This window comes from Schistocerca nitens, chromosome 4 (genome assembly GCF_023898315.1).
Source record: "Schistocerca nitens isolate TAMUIC-IGC-003100 chromosome 4, iqSchNite1.1, whole genome shotgun sequence".
NCBI classification, from domain to species: Eukaryota; Metazoa; Arthropoda; class Insecta; order Orthoptera; family Acrididae; genus Schistocerca; species Schistocerca nitens.
In genome coordinates, this window is record NC_064617.1 from 80597796 (window position 1) to 80624477 (window position 26682).

Here is a 26682-nt window from a genome sequence, read left to right on the forward strand (position 1 = left end):
GATGTTTGTGATGTCCTTAGGTTAGTTAGGTTTAACTAGTTCTACGTTCTAGGGGACTAATGACCTCAGCAGTTGAGTCCCATAGTGCTCAGAGCCATTTCAATTATTTTCACTCGCTTATGTCGTATGGTATTATATTTCGGGGTAACTCCTCCCATCCTACAAGGATATTTTTGGCTCAGAAACGGGCGGTTCGGGCAATAAGTGGTGTAAGTTCTAGAACCTCTTGTCGACCCCTGTTCACGAGTCTGGGTATTTTGACATTGGCCTTTCAATACATATATGCCTTACTGTCATTTATTGTTAACAATATTGGCTTATTCCCAAGAATAAGATTAATACTCGGCAGAAATCAAACCTGCATTTGGATCGGACTTCCTTAACTCTTGTGCAAAAATTTGTGCAGTATACTCCTGCATCCATTTTCAATAAGCTATCATTCGAATAAAAAAATGTTAGCAGTAATCCACGCACTTTCAAATCGAGACTGAAGAGTTTCCTCATGGGTCACTCCTTCTATTCTGTCGAGGAGTTCCTTGAAAAATTAAGCTGATTCTTATTGCATTGTTGATTGCGTTTATTTAAACTTATGGACTGACTTTTTTCGGGTTCGTGAACATTTATTTTTATCTGTTATTCCTTTTATGTTGTAATTTCATGTACTGACACGTTCCGTGACCTTGGAGATATGCTCCTCAATTTGGTCCTACTGAACTTGACGTGTAAACAAAATAAAAATACCAACACGAATCCGACAAAATACTGTTGGACGTGCCTATTACGTGTGTGAGGTTGAGATACTACCTACTCGTGTTACGCACCTCTTTTTCGTTTAAAACAACATGTGTTCTCAAACAGGACTTGAAAACACGTTGCACCGACTTGCCCCCTGCTCTTTCGCCGACTTCATGCCGCAGACAGGAGGTCCTGCACATTACTTCGCGGTCGGGCATTAAGCCAGGGCTTAACAACTGGCCGGTTTTGAGCGCGAGTACTCGCGTCTGCTCAGGCACGTGCTCGCGAGCAGCTGCAAGGTCGAGGAGTACGGAGGGAGGGGAGGGAGGGGAAATGCGCGCGCACGTTTGAATAGGGCCGCAGCGTGCCTATTGAATTCGCGCCGACTGTGTAACGTTTAAAGTACTGCGATCAGCTCTTAACAGTCACTTCGCTGGTCAAGAATCATGTGAAGTCGCCGTTGTGTAACCCCAACCATGCTTTCGCAGTTCAACCCCCATTGGGAGGAATTGAATCTGTTTACTGAAAAAGATGGTGTTGCAAAATGTTTAGTATGTCACAAAACGCTGAATTCTTTTACGAAATTTAATTTGCAGCGACATTATATGTCGTACCACGTGAAAGACTACGGATGTGGAAAATGTGATTGACCAGATCGTGCACAGGAAGTTATTAAACTTAAAAGGAAGCTATCCGAAGAAGATCTGGACGACGAAGAAAAATCAACTGAGGCAGCTCTCAGAGTGGGTTACAAAATTGCTTTGCTTTTAGCAAAATCCCTGCGCCCCTTAACTGATGGCGATTTAATAAAAGAATGTTTGGTAGTTGCAGCGGAACATTTGTGTCCATCTCAAGTTGAACAGTTTCGGATTGTGCCATTATGCGTCGCATACAGGACATGGCAGACGACGTCCAGAGCCAGCTTGCAAATATCTGTTAAGATTTTATGGCGTATTCTCTAGCTCTGGACGAAAGTGTTGATATCACTGGAACAGCGCAGCTTGCCATATTTATTAGAGGTGTTAACGGAGATCTTCAGGTGAGGGAGGAGCTCCTCGATGTAGTAGCCATGAAGAACACTACAACCAGAGGTGATATTTTAAGTAGTGTTGAAGAAAGTGTTGAAAATATAGGATTGTCGTGGAATTCTTTAGTTTCAGTGTCTACAGATGGTAGAGGCATACACTAAGCTAATAAAATTATGTGGCACGTGTACATTCTCCTTTATTTGTTTCATTTGTCACAGTAATAATTCGTGAGTGATGTCCCTGCAGGTGGCCGCGGATGTACATTGACTGGCGGCAGCTTTTGTGTACCCCACGTGACTCTCCCCACTCTCCGCTCTGGTCTGGTAGTGGGGGTAGCGTGCTCGCGCTGCTCCTTGCTCCGTGAGCACGTATGTTGTGAAGCCCTGCGTTAAGCGGTTGCTGTGGGGATGAGAGAGTTACCAAACCGGTGCACGCTAAAGCCAAAAAGCTGGGCTTTCACCAGGTTTTAACCACGCACTATCAGAATTTGGTCCAAATAATAGCGCGGGATCGATTGCTTCGACTGATATCTTGCAAGTGTGCTTTCTTTCTCCTTAAGATATGGGGTCACGTTGGCGATGTTTCCTTATGAGTGATGAAAGATGTAGTACACTACTGGCCATTAAAATTGGTACACCACGAAGATGACGTGCTACAGATGCGAAATTTAACCGACAGGAAGAAGATGCTGTGATATGCAAATGATTAGCTTTTCAGAGCATTCACACAAGGTTGGCACCGGTGGCGACACCTACAACGTGCTGACATGAGGAAATTTTCCAACCGATTTCTCATACACAAACAGCAGTTGACCGGCGTTGCCTGGTGAAACGTTGTTGTGATGCCTCGTGTAAGGAGGAGAAATGCGTACCATCACGTTTCCGACTTTCATAAAGGTCGGATTGTAGACTATCGCGATTGCGGTTTATCGCATCGCGACATTGCTACTCGCGTTGGTCGAGATCCAATGACTGTTAGCAGAATATGGAATCGGTGGGTTTAGGAGGGTAACACGGAACGCTGGATCCCAACGGCCTCGTATCACTAGGAGTCGAGATGACAGGCATCTTATCCGCATGGGTGTAACGGATCTTGCAGCCACGTCTCGATCCCTGAGTCAACAGATGGGGACATTTGCAAGACAACAACCGTCTGCACCAACGGTTCGACGACGTTTGCAGCAGCATGGACTATCAGCTCGGAGACCACGGCTGCGGTTACCCTTGACGCTGCATCACAGATAGGAGCGCCTGCGATGGTGTACTCAACGACGAACCTGTTTGCACATATGGCAAACGTCATTTTTTCGGATGAATCCAGGTTCTGTTTACAGCATCATGATGGTTGCATCCGTGTTGGGCGACATCGCGGTGAACGCACATTGGGACGATTGTATTCGTCATCGCCATACTGGCGTATCACGCAGCGGATTGGTATGAGGTGCCACTGGTTACACGTCACGGTCACCTCTTGTTCGCATTGACGGCACTTTCAACAGTGGACGTTACATTTCAGATGTGTTACGACCCGTGGCTCTACCCTTTATTCGATCCCTGCGAAACCCTACATTTCAGCAGGATAATGCACGACTGCATGTTGCAGGTCCTGTACGCGCCTTTCTGGAGACAGAAAATGTTCGGCTGCTGTCCTGGCCAGCACATTCTCCAAATCTCTCACCCATTGAAAACGTTGGTCAACGGTGGCCGAGCAACTGGCTCGTCACAATACGCCAGTCACTACTGTTGATGAACTGTGGTATCGTGTTGAAGCTGCATGGGCAGCTGTACCTGTACACGCCATCCAAGCTCTGTTTGACTCAATGCCCAGGCGTATCAAGGCCGTTATGACGGCCAGAGGTGGTTGTTCTGGGTAATGACTTCTCAGGATCTATGCACCCAAATTGCGTGAAAATGTAATCACTCGTCAGTTCTAGTATAATATATTTGTCCAATGTATATCCGTTTATCATATGCATTACTTCTTGGTGTAGCAATTTTAATGGCCAGTAGTGTAAAGTAGGATGTAGAACTAAAGGGACATGTACAGGCTGTAGATAAAAATCAAGGAAATCAGAAGGAAATGAAATGAACGCATTGACAGAACGACTAGCGAAAGACTGCCTCTCAAAATCACGAAAGAAGCACCTAAAAGAAGAGGTCGTGCAAGATCTGAAGGGCTCCAGGTCGGCGACACTCGAGTATGAGCACAGGAAGAGTATTGGAAAAAGGTAAGGTAATCCTTTACTCGCATTCGGCAACTCTGCATTCAGGTAATAGAATGTCAGGACCCTCTGAATGAACCACCAGGGATCGAATTTCTGGTTGTAAAATACCTCGTCAGGTCCATGGTTGTCATCAACTGGCTAGAATCTCTGCAGGCTTAGGTAGTGTTTCGTTAAAGTTATCGAAGAGAAAAATGTGGCAAATAGACGTAGTTTGCGACCTGTTTATAGCAATTGTGGTAATGTACACTTAGTATGCGATGGCTATAAGTCCATTGCTGCATAGACCATCTGCACAATGTCTCTTGAAATGATGTGGAACAAGTCAGGCCGGCTGGGGTGGCCGACCGATTCTAGGCGCTACAGTCTGGAACCGCGCGAAAACTACGGTCGCAGGTTCGAATCCTGCCACGGGCATGGATGTGTGTGATGTCCTTAGGTTAGTTAGGTTTAAGTAGTTCTAAGTTCTAGGGGACTGATGACCTCAGAAGTTAAGAAGTCCCATGGTGCTCAGAGCCATTTGAACCACTTTGAACAAGTCAGACTTCAGGCTAACTATACATACACTGACCAGCCAGAACATTATGACCTGCTATCGATATAAACACATCCAGGCGATAGCAGCGTCCGAGGAATGACTGCTACTCAGACACACACACACGGTGCATGTAGTATCAGTGAGTATGCTGCCCGTGTGTAGAATGGGGAAGGCGCGCGATCTGTCTGAGTTTGACCGAGGGCAGATTGTGATGGCCCGGAGCATTTCGGGAACTGCACGACTTGTCGGCTGTTTGAGGAATGTTGTGGTGAGTGTCTTCAAAGAGTGGCGAAATCAAGGTGAAATCATGTCCAGACATCGTGGGTCTGGGCGGCCACCACTCATTACAGATGTCAGACGTCGTAGGATTGGCAGATTGGTAAAACAGGACAGGCGGGGAACTGTGGCGGAATGTGGCGACATTAACACCGCGACATCGGCAGCTACGACTGAAATGGGCACGTGACCATCGGCACCGGACGTCGGCGCAGTGGCAGAGCGTTGCATGGTCTGATGAATCCCAGATGAGAGGGCGCGAATCTGTCGTCTTCCAGGGGAACGGGTCCTTGACATCTGTACTGCAGGACGGAGACAAGCTACAAGCTGGTGCTGTTCCATTATGCTCTGGAAAACATTCAGGTGGGCATCCAAGTATGAAAGCAGAGCTTGTTCAAGGCAACATGATGGCAAAGGAGTATTGGTACACTATGTAAGCCCGCAGGCTTTCGTGGCCGTTGTCACCGAAGTTAAAATTTTCTGGGTTATTAGGCCGCGTCATGTTTCTTCTGAAATGATCGACGTTTCGACCCCTCTGCTGGTATCTTCCTCAGGACCTTATGGTGTCCACTATTGCTAGAACACTGTCAGAGACGAGTGTCGCGTCCTTTTATAAACGGGGAGTTTTCACGCGTTCGTGTTGGAGAAGTGATAGTATTGGTTAAAATGCATATGGCTACCATTGGTGGGCCTTAGTCATTGGCTAATATTCCCACTCTGATGCAGAAGAAGGGGCGTTGGTAGCTCAATGGTGTCTACAGGGGATGAACGCGTGAAAACTCCCCGTTTATAAGAGGACGCGACACTCAGTGTTCTAGCAGTAGTGGACACCATAAGGTACTGAGGAAGATCCCAGCAGAGGGGTCGAAACGTCGATCATTTCAGAAGAAACATGACGCGGCCTAATAACCCAGAAAAAATTTTAACTATTGGTACACTGCTTGGAGACCACGTACAGTCCTTCATGATGATCGTAATTCCCGCCAGCACTGGTATTTTTCAACAAGATAATGCGCCGTGTCACAAGGCCAGGAGTGTGATGAAATGGTTTGAGGAATACAGTGGCGAATTCTAACCTACGTGCCCCCTCCCCCCCGACTCGCCAGTTGAATGTGGCGTCAGAGCTCATCGCCCCCCTCCCCACAATTTACGGGAACTAGGTGACTGGTGTATGCAGATGCAGTGCCAACTCCCTCCATCGTCCTACCAAGGCCTCATTGCTTCCATGCCACGACCCATCGTCGTCGTTATCCGTATAAAAGGTGGGCATACCGGCTATTAGGGAGGTGGTCATAATGTTCTGGCTGATCAGCGTAATTTGCTTATTTTTATGGCTGACAATTTGCTCTACACACGAAAACAGTTTTTCATGCAGTGACAGATATGAGCCCATCGGATTCTTAGACCGAAAGAGCGTCGATCTCTCTTTCGCTATCTATCTATTTCCAGCAATCCAGCTATCGAAGAGCCTCTAAAATACGAGATGTATCATTTCGGCGCCATTACATCGCCACCCCGAAATTTACACTACTGGCCATTAAAATTGTTACACCACGATGACGTGCTACAGACGCGAAATTTAACCGACAGGAAGAAGATGCTGTGACAACCAAATAATTAGCTTTTCAGAGCGTTCACACAAGGTGGGCGCCGGTGGCGACACCTACAACGTGGTGACATGAGGAAAGTTTCCAAACCATTTCTCATACACAAACAGCAGTTGACCGGCGTTGCCTGGTGGAACGTTGTTGTGATGCGTGGTGTAAGGAGGAGAAATGCGTATCATCACGTTTCCGACTTTGATAAAGGTCGGATTGTATCCTATTGCGATTGCGGTTTATCGTATCGCGACATTGCTGCTCGCGTTAGTCGAGATACAATGATTGTTAGCAGAATATGGAATCGGTGGGTTCAGGAGGGTAACACGGAACGCCGTGCTGGGTCCCAACGGCCTCGTATCACTAGCAGTCGAGATGACAGGCATCTTATCCGCATGGCCGTAACGGATCGTGCAGCCACGTCTCGATCCGTGAGTCAACAGATGGGGATGTAAGACAACAACCATCTGCACGAACAGTTCGACGACGTTTTCAGCGGCATGGACTATCAGCTCGGAGACCATGGCTGCGGTTACCCTTGACGCTGTATCACAGACAGGAGCGCCTGCGATGATGTACTCAACGACTAACCTAGGTGCACGAATGGCAAAACGTCATTTTTTTCGGATGAATCCAGGTTCTGTTTACAGCATCGTGATGGTCGCATCCGTGTTTGGCGACATCGCGGTGAACGCACATTGGAAGCGTGTATTCGCCATCGCCATACTGGCGTATCACCCGGCGTGATGGTATGGGATGCCATTGGTTACACGTCTCGGTCACCTCTTGTTCGCATTGACGGCACTTTGAAAAGTGGACGTTACATTTCAGATGTGTTACGACCCGTGGCTCTACCCTTCTTTCGATCCCTGCGAAACCCTACATTTCAGCAGGATAATGCACGACTGCATGTTGCAGCTCCTGTACGGGCCTTTCTGGATACAGACAATGTTCGACTGCTACCCTGGCCAGCACATTCTCCAGATCTCTCACCAATTGAAAACGTCTGGTCAATGATAGCCGAGCAACTGGTTCGTCACAATACGCCAGTCACTACTCTTGATGAACTGTGCTATGGTGCTGAAGCTGCATGGCCAGCTGTACCTGTACACGCCATCCAAGCTCTGTTTGACTCAATGCCCAGGCGTATCAAGGCCGTTATTACGGCCAGAGGTGGTTGTTCTGGGTACTGATTTCTCAGGATCTATGCACCCAAACTGCGTGAAAATGTAATCACATGTCAGTTCTAGTATAATATATTTGTCCAACGAATACCCGTTTATCATCTGCATTTCTTCTTGGTGTAGCAATTTAAATGGCCCGTAGTGTAATACACACTTCCACGAATAGCTATGTTAGATTCTTTCGTTGCCCAGTTACAGGAAGCACGTTGGAAGTTCCAGCAAACAGCTTTTTGCCTGACTTGATCTTGCGGGAAGTGAACTAACCAGCCCACGCCGGCTGGTCCCTCCAAGGACGAGAACAGGTTCTCTCTAACCACGGTCTTCCGCCCCTGGCCCACAACTAGAGCAGGTCGCGGTGGCCTATCTGGTCACCAAAGGACAGGAGAAAGCGAGCGACAGCCTAGAGCCGAGCAGCGCCGTGGACCGCCGTTCGTCTAAGACGAGTTATAATTTGCGGACCGACCGACCTTGGGTTGGACAACATTACAACTCTTCTTCCTGGCCGGTTCTGTTGGCAGCGAACCCTATAACGAAGCGTAATGCATGCGCGCCTCACCGTCCTCTGCGAAAGGATAGCTGCGGAAAGTGGTACGACACCGCAGATGGAAGATTCACAAACCAGAAGAATACACATTTTAAAGACGGTGTCCGCAGAGTACAAGGTGTGGATCAATGGTTCAAATGGCTCTGAGCACTATGGGACTCAACTGCTGCGGTCATTAGTCCCCTAGAACTTAGAACTAGTTAAACCTAACTAACCTAAGGACATCACAAACATCCATGCCCGAGGCAGGATTCGAACCTGCGACCGTAGCGGTCTTGCGGTTCCAGACTGCAGCGCCTTTAACCGCACGGCCACTTCGGCCGGCTGTGGATCAATGATTCGAAGGTAAAAGAGAGGAGACAGGTGTGAGTCTCAGCGAGTGTAATGAAAGGCCGGCCGAAGCCTGTAAAGCATTATTTAAGATTTATTCATGTACGAGTGGGCGAGAAGTCCCCGTACCCCTGTTTATTATCAGATGTTATTATGCAGTTCGGTAGCTTTGTTACTTCTTTTCAGTTGTTGGAATTAATGCTTACGTGTTTTCGCAGTCGCAGTGTGTTTTAATTGATAGTCATGGCAGATGTGAGCGGTCATAGTGACAATATTGACGAGCGCTTAGTGACAAGCGTTCGGGTGCACCAGCGGCAACGCACAGGGCTGGCAATGACACATATTATGGGAGCGTTCCAGGAAGGATTTAAAAAGACTCCATAGCTAAAGGCAACACTTCTGGATTGGGAAAGACGTGCTTTTGGTTTTGGCAGTGTTAAAGACAGGCCGTGTAGTGGAGGGAAGAAGACACGAGAAGAAAGTCTCTGCTCCGATTGAACAATCTCCTATGAAGTCGACACATGAACGTGCTACTGAACTTGGTACACCGAGGACAGCAATGCGAGATCGCATGGAAAAAGATCTTAATGTCAGACCTTTTGGACCGACGTTCGTAAACGAGTTATCGGATACAGACCGGAATGACTGCGTTTTAGCGTGCCATGCTCAATTTCCAAGTGCAGTGAATTGTGCCAAGGTTATGTTTTCAGATGCATGTGCCATTTATCTCATCTCACGTGCTAGAAATATTGTCGTTTGGGCGAACAGAATCCTCATTACACTGTCGAGTTAGAAAGGAACCCGACGACACCACAATATCTCCTTCGATTGTATTTTTTGAAGGGACTGGGAATGTCGCAAATTATTTACACAAGTTACCAACACGGTTAATACCTCAGCTTGAGGATTTGCGAAGGGACCTCACTGAACGATTACGGTTGCAGCAAGATGGAACGCCCCCTCACCGCGCTATTGTAGTGCGGCAGTTCCTAAATGAACACCTTCCAAGATGGTATGCATAGGTCGTGGTTCGTCAGCAATACCAGATCCCTTGAAATGGCCACCAAGAAGTCTTCACCTCACCGCACCTGACAACTCATGGGGAGTCACTAAGGCGCATGTATCTGCACGTCGTTACGTAACATCCGCTTAGAAAAATTAAGAATGACTGTGCTGGCAAATCTCTAGGTTGTTTGATTTTCAAACAGCTGAGCATAACTGAACGTACTCAGACATTTCTCTCTTTACTTATTCTGATCAACACTAAACTGACACACAATATTTTTAGCGCAACGCAATCTGACTTTCAATAATCCCTACAAAAGAATGGCCCTGACTAACAATAACCTATACCTTTCATGAATCACTTACCTCACAAAAACATCGTTGATCGAACTACTGCAATACAGCGAACGCCAATACTGCCAGGTAAATAAAAGATTCTAACTACTGAAGGCACTAACTGCTGATAGGCATTGTTAGCAAATGAAAGATTTTGATGGAGAACAAACAATGTATTTACCTTAATAGTGTTCAAAAGTTATTATACATATAGTTCATGACATACATTCTTACAAATTTCCTTTCTCTGACGGAAACGCGTCTAGATCGCCCGTTCTCAAAACTCTGCCATCTCTCTCCGCACTTCCACCACTGCTGGCGGCTCACCTCCAACTGCGCAACGCTACGCGCTGTTCACGTCCAACTGCCCAACACTAAATAGCTAATATTCCAACAATGCCAACCAGCCACATACTGCACACAGCACAGTCAGTGATTTTCATACAGAGCGCTACGCGGCGTTATCAACATAAAAACCTAAACAGCCTACTTACAGTTGTGCTACGAACGAATAACTGCGCAATGCTGTTTAGGACGCATTTCGAGCTATAACATCGGACATGCTCAGAAACATGTCAAGAAGAGCACTGAGACGTATGGAAATGTGTTTACAGCATGATGGGGAACTACCGACATACTGGACACTTACGTAAGTAAGTACTTGTGTTAAAACAAATCATATCAATTAGCTTTCGATACTAGGGGGTACGGGGTTTCTCGCCCACTGTACATCGACATACATATTCCGCAAGCTACCATATGGTGCATGGTGAAGGGTACCTTGTACCGCTACTACTGATTCCCTTTCTTTTTACATTTGCAAATGGAGCGGGAGAATGATTGTTATGTGAGTCCGTACAAGCCCTAATTTCTTTCACGTAGACTTAGCGATCGTTACGGGAAGTGTAAGTCGGCGGAAACAGGCTAGTTCTGCGGTCAGCCCCAAATGCCGGGCCTCCTAATTTCCCCAGTAGTGTTTCGCGGGGAAAACGTTTCCTTCCATCTACGGATTCCCATTTAAGTTCACGAAGCGTCTCCATAGTACTTGCGTGTTGATCGAACCTACCGGTAACAAATCTAGCAGCACTTGCTTCGATGTCTTCCTTTAATGCGACCTATAACGGTCAAAAACACTCGAGCAGTACTCAACAATGGGTCGCATTAGTATTTTATATGCGGTCTCCTTTATAGATGAACCACACTTCCCTAGACTTCTCGCAGTAGATCAAAATCGACCATTCGCTACTACCTGCCTTACTTACTCATTCCATTTCATATCGCTTTGCAACCTTAAGCTTAGATACTTAACCGACGTGACTGCATGAAGCAGCACATCACTAATGCAGTTTTCGTACACCACAGGCTTGTTTTTCGTAATTACCCGCCTTAACTTGTATCTTTCTACATTTAGAGCAAGTTGCCATATATTACGCCAAACGAGAAATTCTGTCTAAGTCATTCTGTATTCTCCTACAGTTACTAAACGACAACACTTTCCAGTATACTGCAGTATCACCAGAAAACAGATGCAGGCTTCTGTTTACCCTACGCGTCAGATCGTTTAAGTATACAGAGGACAATAGCGGTCCTATCACTCTTCCCAGAGGCACTCCGGACGACTACGGCTGCGTAGCTGTTGAACATCCGCCGTCCAGGACAACGTACTGGATTCTGTTACATAACAAGTCTCTCAGCCACTCACATATCTGAGAAGCTATTTTGCATGCTCGGACCTTCGTTAGCAATCTGCAGTTGGGCACTGTGTCAAACGCTTTCCGGAAATCTATGAATATGTAATCAGCCGGTTTCTCTTCATACATAGTTCGCAGTATATCGCACGAGAAAAGCGCAAACTGAGTTTCGCATGAGCTATGATTTCTAAATCCGTGCTGATCTGTAGATAGAAGCTTTTCTGACTGAAGAAAATGTATTATATTCGAATTCTGCGGGTCCTCTCTTTTACCCTTCTTGTTTATGGGAGTCACCTGCTCCTTTTTCCACTTACTTGGGTCATTGCGCTGGGAGAGAAATTCGTGATAAATGGAAGCTAAGTAATGCAGAAGAGTTATCCCTGTAAAATTAAACTAACATTACATCCGAACCTGATGAGTTATTTCTTTTAACCCTTTCAGTTTCTTCTCAACGCCAGGGATGTCTATTTCTGTGTGCTCGGTACACGAGTCTGTAAGGCGATCAAATGATGGTATGCTTGTACGATCCTCATGCATGAATGATTTATCAAACGCGAAATTTAAAACTTCAGCTTTCCATTTGCTGTCTGGCGGAAAGTGACTGGATAGAAGCTGTCGACCAGATTAGTGATTTTATGTAGGACCAAAATTTTCTTGGCAAGACCTTTCGCTATGACGGTAGAAGTTGTATACTTCACATATCGACCTTTTTAGAGACGGGCGAGCATCCACTAACTTCTTTCTGTCGGTGTTTCTGCACTCTCTTTTTGAACCGAGATTGTAACAATCTCTGTTTATTCAGCATTTTTCGAATTTTGCTATTAGCCCACGGTGGATCTTTTCCGCCCTTAGTCCACTTATCCGGCAAGTAAGTCTCCAAAGTGCGATCTACAATCAGTTTAACCTTCGTTCATAATTTCTCTATATCCATCATACTGCAAGTATTAATTAATTCTATAACATTTCTATATACAATTTATGATTTAATGAAGTGATGAGGCTAAAAAACGAAAAGACTTAAAAATCATTAAGGTATTGTGCACGAAACATCAACATGGCTATGAATAAGAACTTTTGATTCACTTCCATGCAAAAACCAGAACTTAAATTAAAAAAATATATTGTAACTACGAGCTAACGCGCTGTTTAGGAGAATGCAAGGTAACAAAAAGGAATGTAATAGCCAAGAAAATTTTGATAACACTTAGTTCAAACACAGTACTTCCCCAAACAATCATCCTTAAAATGAAAGTTTCAGATAACCTTGTTTGCTAATTGGTTCGCACTTACGCTTAGTGCCAATGAATCTAATTGTGATGTATTCGTAATAAAACACTGACGATGATGACTTAAGCTTGTTATGACATCACTATTCGGTGAAATATCTTTGAGACGCTATGGGTCGTAAGACATCTTGTTCGTTTTCCGCTGTACCCCGTTAACGAACTGAGCTATCTGGAAATGGGAATTCAAGAGCTCAAGAAATCACGTCGGGTGACAGTGTCGTGGATTTTCCATATCTCATTTCAAACTACTAAAATTCCTCTAACCATTCTTTTAAGTCATGCCGATTTTGCCGTCTGAAGTTCCACCTTTTGAGCGGGCGCCACGGGGTTTCAGAGGCGTATACTGACGACCTGACTCATATCTGTTGCCCACTGAAATATTCCATCGAATAAGTCCACGCAAATTAATTATGTTAATATATTTTACTATTCTAAGAGGGTGACTAATATTTTCATTTTAAATTTGTGCAGTGCGGATTTCTTTGAGATGCGTGCTTATTCCAGTCAAGCCTTCATCTCCTTTTACAATTTTTACCCTCTCTCATACAGATGCATCCATCTGTACCCAAATTAAATATTCCATGATGCTTGGTGATATGCCCTTCTAACCTATAGTCTCTTTCGCCCAAGTTGTCCTATAAGATACTTTTACCCCCGATTCGAATCAATGCCACTTCTTTACTTAACAGATCTACGAATCTAATCTTCAGGATTGCTCTATAGCACCACCTTTTAAAAGCTACTGTTCTTCTCTTGTAGTTTCTTTCATTGCCCACGTTTTATTCTCTATACGGTTACATTACAAAATAATGCTTTCAGAAAAGACTCCCTAAAACTTAAAAAAATTATTTTCGATATGAACGCGATTCTCTTTTTCGAAAACTCTTACCTTGCTATTTTCAATCTGCATTTTATATATTCTTTGCTTCTACTATCGTATTTTAGTTTGTTCTCCAAATAGCAAAACTCATCTAACACTTTCAGCGTATGAGTTTGTAATCTAATTCGCCAGCATCGACTGCCTTAATTCGATTGCATTCCATTATCGTCGTTTTTCTTTCGTCTGTGTTCTTTCTACCGCTTTTTTCAAGACACTGCCCGTAATGATATTATGTCTAGGAAATACACCGAAGAGCCAGAGATACGGGTACACCTGCCTAATATCGTGTGCGGCCCCCCGCGAGCACGCAGAAGTGACGAAACACGACGTGGCATGGACACGAATAATGCCCGAAGTAACGCTGGAGAGAACTATCACCGTGATCTTGCAGGATTGTCCATAAATCCGTAAGAGTGCTAGGGGGTATAGATCTCTTCTTAACAGCACATAGCAAGGCATCCCAGATATGCCCAATAATGTTCATGTCTGGGCAGTTTGATGGCCAGCGGAAGTGTTTAAACAAAGAAGAGTGTTCCTGCAGCCACTTTGCAGCAATTCTGGGCGTGTGGGGGTGTCACATTGTCCTGCTGGAATTGTCCGAGTCTGTCAGAATGCATAGTGGACATGAATGGATGCAGGTGGTCAGACAGGATGCTTACGCACGTGTCACCTGTCAGAGTCGTATCTAGACGTATTAGGGATCCCATATCACTCCAACTGCACACGCCCCACGCCATTACAGAGCTACTGCCAGTTTGAAGAATCCCCTGCTGAAATGCAAATTCATGAGGTTGTATCCACACCCGTACTTGTCCATCCGCTCGGTACAATTCGAAACGAGACTCGTCCGACCAGGCAACATGTTTCCAGTCATCAAAAGTCCAATGTCAGTATTGACGGTCCCAGGCGAGGCATAAAGCTTTGTGTCGTGCAGTCATCAAGGGTAGAAGAGCGGGCCTTCGGCTTCGAAAGCCCATATCGATGATGTTTCGTTGAATGGTTTGCACGCTTCCAAGATGCTACTCCAGGCGTGTGTAAAATGAAATTGCGCAACGGAAAATACTGAACGCGAAAATGAAGGTTTGGCCCTGTCTGACTACCGCTGAAACAGATCTTAGGATCTCTTAATGGTGATATTATCTCCTCCTTCTTGCTCTTTAACATATAAATTACAACCTAAACATAACGAATGATTAGGAGAACTAGTAACTACAAAATAATAAATGCTGTGTCTGCTTATACATTCATTGTAGGTTAAAACCCCTTTATATATTACAAATGTTTATATATCAATGTCCAATGGACATAAAGAGATACAAATAAATTTCCTAACTAATATGACTGATCAATTGCCAAAATCTGCCCCTTTTATGGCTACGCGATCTAATATAAACAACGCGAGATGACTGACATCATCTACGTACCAAACACTAGAAGACACTACTTTCAAAGATGATATACAGTGCTATGCAAGCTCAGTGGAAATAAAAATTTACGTGATCACAGCTGTTTAGCATTATAGCCCTAATAAGCCGAAGCAATTAGCAATATCACCGTATGTACTGCGTCCGATGTGTCGGAGTCATGGTTCTTGTACACGTCTGCGACGACGGAGGAACTGCAGCCAAAAAAAAAAAAAAAAAAAAAAAAAAAAAAAAAAAAAAAAAAAAAAAAAAAAAACTTATACAAACACTAGGATGACGGCAGAAGATTGTCCTCTGACTCAACGACGACTTCCTACCCGGAGGCGAAGTCCAGAATCATATAAATTAGCAACAGTACACTGCCTAACCGTTCTAACTATAAAATCTCCTGAGAGCAAAGACAGCAAGCCCGTCTGTACCAATAAAGCTGATACTCAGCGACCGTCAGACATGGGCGCTCACAACGGAACACCACATTGTCTTCACCGCTGGCTTCCCACCAAAGTTCAGCTCCCCTCCCTCGCCGGCCGAAGTGGCCGTGCGGTTAAAGGCGCTGCAGTCTGGAACCGCAAGACCGCTACGGTCGCAGGTTCGAATCCTGCTTCGGGCATGGATGTTTGTGATGTCCTTAGGTTAGTTAGGTTTAACTAGTTCTAAGTTCTAGGGGACTAATGACCTCAGCAGTTGAGTTCCATAGTGCTCAGAGCCATTTGAACTAACTCCCCTCCCTCATAACTGCAGGAGGCGAATCATATTCTCGAAACCACAGAATGTTCTCCCTCTCTACAGATTCTTCCGAACGCCGACCAACCATATTTTAGTCTTTTGTCGTCCAGTGCGGAAAGTTTGAGAGGAAAAACCTATCCTCGTTAATTAGGAATACGTACAATGGTACGCTTCTCAGAGTAAAAATCCTCGGAAATAACCCAGCATGCGTGATTCTCGACGTAACACTTCCTCGTTCCTCTCTGCTGCGTCCAAGATTTTCAGAGTTTCCAAAGTAATATCCGGTTATCCTCCTGGCCCCGCTACAAAACAGGCCGGCCACCGCTGAATTGTACTTCAGCACTCTGGTGCCCCGACTGTCCGTCTTGGCTACTTCCTGTGTTAAGCCGGACCAACACACTTGTGCGGGTTTTTCCACCCAGGGCTTGAGTTAAGCCTGTTGTTTCATTTCCACTGGCGTTCGAACCTCTACTAGTATAGGCAATCATTCATTACGCCGTTTTGACAATAGAGGCACTCCGTCACTTTTCATGCAATAAGCGTTAACAACTATTTACAAGGTGTACATGAAATGTCAGTCGTCTTTAAATATTCATATATACGCTGTACAACCTATCAAATTATATCTAATTCCGGTTGTAAATCACGGCAAAGTGTGTAGATGAGCGCTTGTAAGGTGCGAAATTATAGCCGACTTCTCTAAAACGTGCGAAATTATAGCCACCTTACACGCTGACACTTGTTGATGGCCCAGCATTGAAATCTGCAGCAATTTGCAGAAGGGTTGCAATTGTGTCACGTTGAACGATTGTCTTCAGTCGTCGTTAGTCTCGTCCTTGCACGATCTTTTTTCGGCCGCAGCGATGTCGGAGATTTGATGTTTTACCGGATTCCTGGTATTCACGGTACACTCGTGAAATGGTCGTACGGTAAAATGCCCCCACTTCATCGCTACCTCGGAGATACTCTGTCCCATCGCTCGTGCGCCGAATATAACACCACGTTCAAACTCACTTATATCTTGATAACCTGCCATTGTAGCAGCAGTGACCGATCTATCAAGTGCGCCATTTTTTTTTTTACTTTATTGATATTTTAAAACCTGTACAAATCAGGTAGGCTGGCAGCGGCACACTACGCCGCTCTTCAGCCATAGCGTTTTACAAGAGTATAAAAAATGGTGAATGACAATGAACAAAGTGACGGGCAAAAGAGAGAGGTCACAGAGACACAAAAAACACGGAGTCGTTCACACGTGATGATAACAACACGGAAAACACGTTGGCACGGCGCACAGAACACTGACGAATCCGACGGCACAAGTGAACGTAGTAGTGGGACGGCGGACACCAAAAACACTAAACGACGTCACACACACGAGACACAGAAGGCGATGATCTCCGGCGCGCGAATGTTCACTATGCGTGTGCGGGTCCGGGGACCTGCCAAGAGAGGAGGAGGAGGAAGGGGAGTGGGAGAGCGAGAGGGGAGAGCAGAGATGCCATGGGCAAAGGAGAGAGAGGGGGAGGGAGGAAGGGGGAGGGGAAGCCCGGGGGAGAGGGGAGGAGGGAGGGGGGAAAGGAAAGAGAAGGGAAGGGAAAGGAGGGAGGGAGGGTGCCTAAAGGAAAGGACACAGGAGGTGGGGGGGAGGATCAAAGTTGATAGGAGGGGTAGATGGAGGGGAGGAGGACATCATCAGGGAGGGGGAGCTGGCGGAAGCCACCTTGGGAGAGGGTAAGGAGGGTGGAGAGATGGAGACCAGGTGGGACGTGGGCATACAGGCGCGGCAGCGGGCGGGGGTGGGTCAAGTGCGCCAGACACTTGTTGTCTTATATAGGCGTTGCCGACCGCAGTGCCGGCTTGTGCCTGTTTACATATCCCTGTATTTGAATACGCAAGTCTTAACCAGTTTCTTTGGCGCTTCAGTGTATTTTGGATGACTTAGTTTCAACGTATAAAACGTATTTGGACACACCGACTTCTCTAAAACGTCTTTGGGGGGTTTTGAGGACCGCTAATGAAGATAACCCAATCGATTCTATTCTCCATCTACACTCCGCAAGCCACCTCATGGTGTGTGGTGGAGGGAAATTTGTGTACCACAATCACCTTCTTCTCTGTTACAGTCTCGAATGGTGCGCGAGAACAACGATTCTTGGTCCTAATTTTATGTTCATGAACTTTTCGCGATAAGAATGTAGCGGGAAGCAATATCTTGGGTGCCCTCTAGGAAACTACGCTAACGTAATTATAACAGTGAATCACACGTCGATGTACATCGTCTCTTTTGTAGTGTCTGCCACTAGAGTTAGGTGACCATATCCGAGCCATTTTCGCGCTTACTTGAAAATGGTTCAAATGGCTCTGAGCACTATGCAACTTCTGAGGTCATCAGTCGCCTAAAACTTAGAACTAATTAAACCTAACTAACCTAAGGACATCACATACATCCATGCCCGAGGCAGGATTCGAACCTGCGACCGTAGCGATCGCTCGGTTCCAGACTGTAGCGCCTAGAACCGCACGGCCACTCCGGCCGGCTCGCGCTTACTAATGGAACATTTTCTTCTCTGGATCATCTCTATTTCCTCTATCAATCCTTTTTCGTACGGGATCCAGACTAACAAGCGATATCGAAGAATCGGTCCAAAGAGCGTTTTCTAAGTTACATCTTTCATTAGCAGATAGTACCACACATTGTTTACTAGCCAGCTGTGTCAGCACTGACTCTTTAGTTTGAGTTGTGATTAGTTGTTAATTGTCCAGTCTGTGACTTGGAATGATTGTGAATAAAGCATTGACTATGATTCAGTGGAATTATTTGGTTTATTTTGGAAAGGAAGGACTACTTAAAACAGCACTTATATTAGGTTTGTTGCATACGTTCGTAGCGTAAGTTCATAAACACAACACATACACGTAAGAGAGACGTTAGTCATCAATTATAAATTCTCCTTCACTATTTACAACAGTGTTCTCGATTCCGTGACTGTAAAAATCTCCTGGTTTTGAGGTAAAGTGCACGTCGAGCTTTGTTCGGAGCGCATTTTCACCCGGAAAGGAAGTTTCTTGAAGGTTGTTCGACAGAGTGGAAAAGGTGAAAATCTGAGGGCAGAAGATCAGATGAATAAGGTGTGTGCGGAATGACTTCCCAATCCAACTCCAGTATTGGTATAGCGTTTTTTGCCCGCCTAGCAGAATGCGTGCGGGTCTTCCTGGTCGTTGTTCTTCGACTGCGTGTGCAAGACGTCTCAGTTGTTAAGAACGAATGTCGACAGTGATGGTTACATCTCGTGGAAGCAATTTGTAGTACACTACTCCGTCGCTCTTCCACCAGATGCAGAACATTATCTTTTTCGAATGCGCGCAAGTCTTTGTACGGGGAGTTGCTGCTTTGTTTGGGTTCAGGCATTCCTTCCTTTTCCTTATCTTACCATAAAGACACCATTTCTCGTCACCAGTAACAATACAAAATAGGAATGGCCTGTGTTGTTCACAAGCCAATTGATGACGAGCAAGCAGAGATGCACATATCTCTATACGCTGGTTTTTGAGGTTTTGGCTTAGACCATGCATTATTCATCCTTCCCCATTTCATGCAAATGTCGCTCAATGGTGTAACGATCGCAGTTCATCACATTTGGCAGTTCTCGAGTGCACTGACGTGCATCATTGAGGATTAATACGTTTAAACGATCTTTAAATCCTGAAGGTCTTTCTGAACGTGGAGAGAAACTAATGTCAGAAAAATCTCACTTAAAACAAGTAAACCGTTTTCTTGCCGTGCTCTGTTAGTGACATTATCCCGGCAAGTGTCGTAAAAGTTTATTGCTGCCTCAGCTGCTCTTACCCCTCGGCTGAACTCAAAGAGAAGAATGTGTCGGAAACGTTCCAATTTCTCCACTTGGCTCTTCATTTTCTAGCATCCACAGCTTCAGTTACTATCTCCAATTGACAAAATGACAATATGTAAACTCAAATAGCTACTGTGAACTACAAATAAAAAAATGACAATCGATAAATAAACACATAGAAACCGGAATACAAACATGCAAAACAAAAACGCCACAGACTTATGCACCAACCTAATAGTAAATAAATACCCACCCAAAAGAACTGAAGATAGAATGCAATTTGTTAACAACTACTCCAGCTAAAAAGTACTGCATATTTGTATAACAGTGGTAACTTACAACAGTGAGCCGAACTGTGTTGACCTGATGCAATAATCAAGAGGTGAGAAGTCATGTTAGCATTAACTTTCACGAATTGTGCGAGGACAGCTCAACAGCTGTGTTCCTGTCTGCGTAGGCGGTTTGACGCCGTCTACTGCGGACTGCAGCACACCCCTCTCCAGGCTGGCTTTCACTGACCGAGGACCACAAACATCTCAGCCCCATATCGGCATGTAAACGCCGTCGTTGGAGAACTAACTGGAGAATTGTAGAGTTTGCAAAAGAGTTCTTCACCGTGTCGTGCAGTGGAGAACATGTATGTGATGGACACTATTGTGCTGACGTCTGTCTGTTGGGTCAACGAGTTTAAATTTCATTGGGTGGCTATACGTCCACCATGTTTGAAGTAAACATGAATTCCCGCCCGCTATTTTATCCGTAGTCAAGGACATCGTCTGCTGTGTCACGCTCCATCGAAACTTAATTTCTCCATCCGAGACTTCTGGAATCTGTTTTGAATGCCAACCGATTTCCTACGTCGTATCAGGCACGGTGAGGTAAAGTAAATCTGTTTGTGCCTCTTAAAAGTAAATGCCTGAACCTACGCATTCCACTTGTGATAGTTCGTTCCACCAGACCATTGTGGCCACATTTCCCAGCCCCAGGAGTGTGCTGTAACGGATGATGTGCTTAGCTTACAAAATTAGTCACGGTTTCTAGCGTTTCCATATTTTTGTCCACCCCCTGTAAGATTTGCAGAGGAGACAGAGATGATGAGATAAGCGGCTCATTGCATCATGGTTCCATTTGTAATGGCACGCAGATGCTCACCAGATTGCGGTGGCAGGCACTACAAGAGAGCCGTTGTGGTTCAGACAGAGGTTCATTGTTACAATTCGGAAAGGGTTCTTCCCAAGAAGACAGCGATTACTTCCTCCAAAATACTTCCCTTGATATGATTGAGATCTCGAAATTAGAAAAGTCCTCATATGGGGACTTACGAATACCCGTCCTTCCCACGCATTGTTCGCGAATGGAAAATGGAAAGGGGGAAATGAGAGTGCCTCCAGAGGCACCTTCTGCCACTCACCATGAGGTGACTCGTGGAGTAGAGCTGTAGGTGTAGAGGTTTGAATAAAGCACTTCATGGCTTGGCACTACTGCTAAAATTTCAATACCAGATTCCAAGTCAAATTATTCTGAAATATTAACGATGTACAGGGTGTGAGGGATTAGGTAGAGATGTTGTGATCATTGGTACCTTAATATGTACCAACTTTAGTGAGTTCGTTGTTTTATCCATGCGTCTAACAATCTTCCCGCAAACACGTTACATAATTTGTAACCTGATGGCTGCTTCACGGTCGTAAATGCACCGCTAAGATACTACGCCTGTCAGTATAGACTAACAGTTTTGTGTCCATGCGTCTGCATTTCAACACCTGAGCAGCTGTTCAGAAGAAAATAAGCGTTAATGGCTTCCTCTTGCCACATGTATTTAGCGGTACTAACCAACCTACAAAATACTGCACCCAACAGCTAAATTATTAGTCTGCAAATGAAAGAAATACTGATGTAATGTTGTACAGTACACTGTCCTTAGTTGCCAATAAAAATGTCTACACTTATACTCCTAACACAATGTATGTATGATCATGTAACTAATCTGGGACAAAAACCTCATAAACGTATCCTTCCTGGTAAGAATGCCACACTGTGAGGTTGTCCAGTAAATGTATGCCACGCCTCCTTATAGCTGCCCCAGTATCTTTACTACGATGTACCAAATGAGATTCGACTAGTGAAGAGGTAAGTTAGTGGAAGAATTGGTGGACTACTTGTGGTGCAGAAGACCTCAGGAAGAAAAGACAGTTCAGGTTTCCCTCCAACTCGCTTCCGCTAGCACCTTGCAAACCTAAGGTCACCGTGCGACAGGACGCAGCAGTAGCTAATCCGCGCTACGCCGCAGCTGGTTGGCTCATTACGGCTTCCTGGTGCGGTGCGGCAGTCTCACGGCCACACTGATACAGGTGTTTCATGTCTCGTGTTCCGCAGTCGGAATTTACTGCTACAGGATCGTCATCTACAGTCGTTTGTAAACTTCATGAAAGCATACCCCAGCACACAGTAAGTCTGTTCGGGAAAGTCTCAACCACATGCTTACAGTTAGAGCCCGGTTTCAACAGGACTGGTCTCGACACGCGTCAGTACGGAATGTTCACGCCTCAGGATGGTACCTTGACGAATAGAACTGCTAATCGAATGCAGCGTTTCCTGTTTTTTATGCTACTTCACCATTCATTCATTCATTCATTCACTCACTGAATTATTCATTAATTCATTCATCATATTCTGTGGAAGGAGAAACGTCAGGAACGTGGAACGGCTCACTGTATACATGAACATCAATCAAATATTTCATAGTATACACACTGAAGAGCCAAAGAAACTGGTTCACCTGCCTAATATCGTGTAGGGCCCACGTGGGCACGCAGAAGTGCCGCAACACGACGTGGCAAGGACTCGACTAATGTCTGAAATATTACTGGAGGGAAATGACACCATGAATCCTGTAGGGCTGTCCATAAATCCGTAAGAGTACGAGGGGGTGGAGATCTCTTCTGAACAGCACGTTGCAAGGTATCCAAGATATGCTCAATAATGTTCATGTCTGGGGAGTTTGGTGGCCAGCGGAACTGTTCAAACTCAGAAGAGTGTTCCTGGAGCTACTCTGTAACAATTCTGGACCTGTGGGGTGTCGCATTTTCCTGCTGGAATTTCCCAAGTCCGTCGGAATGCACAAGGGACATGAATGGATGCAGGTGATCAGACAGTATTCTTACGTACGTGTCACCAGTCAAATTCGTATCTAGACGTATCAGGGATCACCTATCACTCCAACTGCACACGCCCCACACCATTACAGAGCCTCCACCAACATGAACAGTCCCATACTGATATCCCAGGTCCATGGATTCATAATCCTGAATAAACCTATCATGGAAAGTCTGGTTAATACACTCTAAAACAAAAGAACGACACACGGAGAAGAAAATATCCGAATAGGATGAAAATTGGTAAATTTGATGTACATGCACAAACAAACAAATGATTAAAATTTCAGAAAAATTGGATTTATTCAAGAGGAAGAGGTTCACAAATTGAGCAACTTAACGCTGATTGACAGAGTTGTTGGACGACCCCCTGAGGGATATCATACCAAATTCTGTCCTACTGGCATGTTGGATCGTCAAAATCCAGAGCTTTTGGAGGGCTCTGAGATCAAGCGATGTTGCTGGTCAAGGTAACGTTTGGGAAGCACGAAGACAAGCAGTAGAAACTCACAGCCCATGCAGGTGGACTTTCTCTTCCTGAAATGTAAGTTCAGGATGGCTAGCCATGAAGGGCAACGAAATGGGCCATCAAATGTCGTCGACATACCGCTGTGCTGTAAGGGTGCTGCAGCCGACAACCAAATGGGCCTGCTGACAACCATCACTCCTGGTTGTCAGGCCATGTGGCGGGCGACAGTCATGTTAGTATTCCACCGCTGTCCGGGAGGTCTCTAGACATGCTTTTGGCCTGGAATCTCCTGGGCTAGAGTAGAACTGTCTTCAGTGATGAGTCCCGCTTCGAACTGAGCCCCGTTGGCCAGCGAAAACGTGTCTCCAGCGGCACCATTGAACGATGGGATACCAACATGACTGTAGCTCGTCATACAGCCTGACAACCAGAACTGATGCTCTGGGGTGCCATTTATTTTCATAGTAGGACACCTTTGATTGTCATCCACGGCTTCCTTCCAGCACAGCGGTACATCGAAGATATACTATACCTCGTTTTGTTGCCCTTCATGGCAAACCATCTTGGGTGTACATTCCAGCAATACAATGCATGCCTGAGTACAGTGAGATTTTCTACTGCTTGCCTTCGTACTTGCCAAACCCTAACTTGGCCAGTAAGACCGCTAGATCTCTCGCCAATTGAGGATGTTTGAAGCATTATTGGCAGAGCACTCCAACTAACTCGAGATTTTGACGATCTTGCCAATTAGAAAGAATTTGGTACGATATCCATCAGGAAGACATCCAGCAACACTATCAATAAATGGCAGTCCAAATAACTGCTTGCATAAGGGCCTGAGGTGGACCAACATTATTGACTTGCTCAATTTGTGGAAGCTGTTTTTCTTTTTCTTGACTAAATTATCCAATTTGTCTGAAATTGTAATCATTTGTATATCTGTACATGTACATCAAATCTACAGATCGACGTCCAATTCAGATAATTCCTTCGGCGTCCTTCCTATACACTAGTGGTTCATTCCCAGTTGCAATCCTATGCTGCATTAGTGACATAGCTGGCAATGGTCTGATACTAAAATGTAAACTTTCACGGCCGGAAATATCATGTCCATTATAATTATCCGGGCTGTTATGCCGTGGTCGGTTGATGAATTCTGAGGGCGCGCGGACACGGAATTTAGCGGCAGTCAGTAGCGAGCCAGTGTGTGTGTTGGACCTTCCATCACCTCAGAATTCATCAACCGATCACGGCATAACAGCCCGGATAATTATAATGGACATGGCAATGGTCTGCCCACATATTTATTCTTCTAATACTCTTTCTTTAACCTTCCTTTTATGTCCTTCTAACAACACTTTCCCATGAAGCATAGCTAAATTGACATATTCTACATCTACATCTACATCCATACTCCGCAAGCCACCCGACGGTGTGTGGCGGAGGGTACCCTGAGTACCTCTATCGGTTCTCCCTTCTATTCCAGTCTCGTATCGTTCGTGGAAAGAAGAATTGTCGGTATGCTTCTGTGTGGGCTCTAATCTCTCTGATTTTATCCTCATGGTCTCTTCGCGAGATATGCGTAGGAGGGAGCAATATACTGCTTTAACAAAAGCCCGTACCGAGCTACTGAGCGTCTCTCCTGCAGAGTCTTCCACTGGAGTTTATCTATCATCTCCGTAACGCTTTCGCGATTACTAAATGATCCTGTAACGAAGCGCGCTGCTCTCCGTTGCATCTTCTCTATCTCATCTATCAACCCTATCTGGTACGGATCCCACACCGGTGAGCAGTATTCAAGCAGTGGGCGAACAAGCGTACTGTAACCTACTTCCTTTGTTTTCGGATTGCATTTCCTTAGGATTCTTCCAATGAATCTCAGTCTGGCGTCTGCTTTACCGACGATCAACTTTATATGATCATTCCATTTTAAATCACTCCTAATGCGTACTCCCAGATAATTTATGGAATTAACTGCTTCCAGTTGCTGACCTGCTATTTTGTAGCTAAATGATAAGGGATCTATCTTTCTATGTATTCGCAGCACATTACACTTGTCTACATTGAGATTCAATTGCCATTCCCTGCACCATGCGTCAATTCGCTGTAGATCCTCCTGCATTTCAGTACAATTTTCCATTGTTACAAGCTCTCGATACACCACAGCATCATCTGCAAAAAACCTCAGTGAACTTCTGATGTCATCCACAAGGTCATTTATGTATATTGTGAATAGCAACGGTCCTATGACACTACCCTGCGGCACACCTGAAATCACTCTTACTTCGGAAGACTTCTCCCCATTGAGAATGACATGCTGCGTTCTGTTATCTAGGAACTCTTCAATCCAATCACACAATTGGTCTGATAGTCCATATGCTCTTACTTTGTTCATTAAACGACTGTGGGGAACTGTATCGAACGCCTTGCGGAAGTCAAGAAACACAGCATCTACCTGTGAACCCGTGTCAATGGCCCTCTGAGTCTCGTGGACGAATAGCGCGAGCTGGGTTTCGCACGACCGTCTTTTTCGAAACCCATGCTGATTCCTACAGAGTAGATTTCTAGTCTCCAGAAAAGTCATTATACTCGAACATAATACGTGTTCCAAAATTCTGCAACTGATCGACGTTAGAGATATTTGTCCTGGAGATGATGTGGAATTCGGTATTATTTTCTATATACTAGTGGTTCATTCCCAGTAGCAATCCTATGCTGCATTAGTGACATAGCTGACAATGATCTGAGAGGACCTCACATATTTATTCTTCTAATACTCTTTCTTTAACCTTCCTGTCATGTCCTTCTAAGTGTCTTTCCCATGCAGCACAGCTAAGTTGACATATTGTCCTACCTTCAAATATTCTTCCCTGAAATCCCCATCTATTTCTTCCTTCCCCATGGCGCTAGCTACAGGTGCACTCCATGATAGCTCCGCTTCTAGCGAACCGAAATTGTCTACAGTGATGGGTACTACCTGGCTTCCATAAACGTCTCATACACAGGGTAAACTGTGCCGTATAAGACACTGTGCTTTGACCAATCCTTCATTTTACATCAAGGGTCAAAGCACACAAAGTGTTAACTGGAAGATTCGCTCTTACATCTGCCTAGATTAGCTTCCCTATAGCTTTCTGTATTATATCCTATAAGTCGAGTCTAAGGTAACTTGTACACAGTTTAGTTGGTTTCCCCGATGTCTGGGGCTTATCTCTGACAGATACGTTTTTTTACAATAAAAACGAAACGGGACGATGCCCCATCTAGCTCCACTATGCGCCGTTCTAGATCGATACTGACGTCACGTTTGAACAGCAAATCCAGCTCCAGTATGTGGTCGTAGCTAAGGCCAACCCTAGGGAGTACTTCGGAGAAAGTCCAGAAGTCTTTCCCCCCACTCGT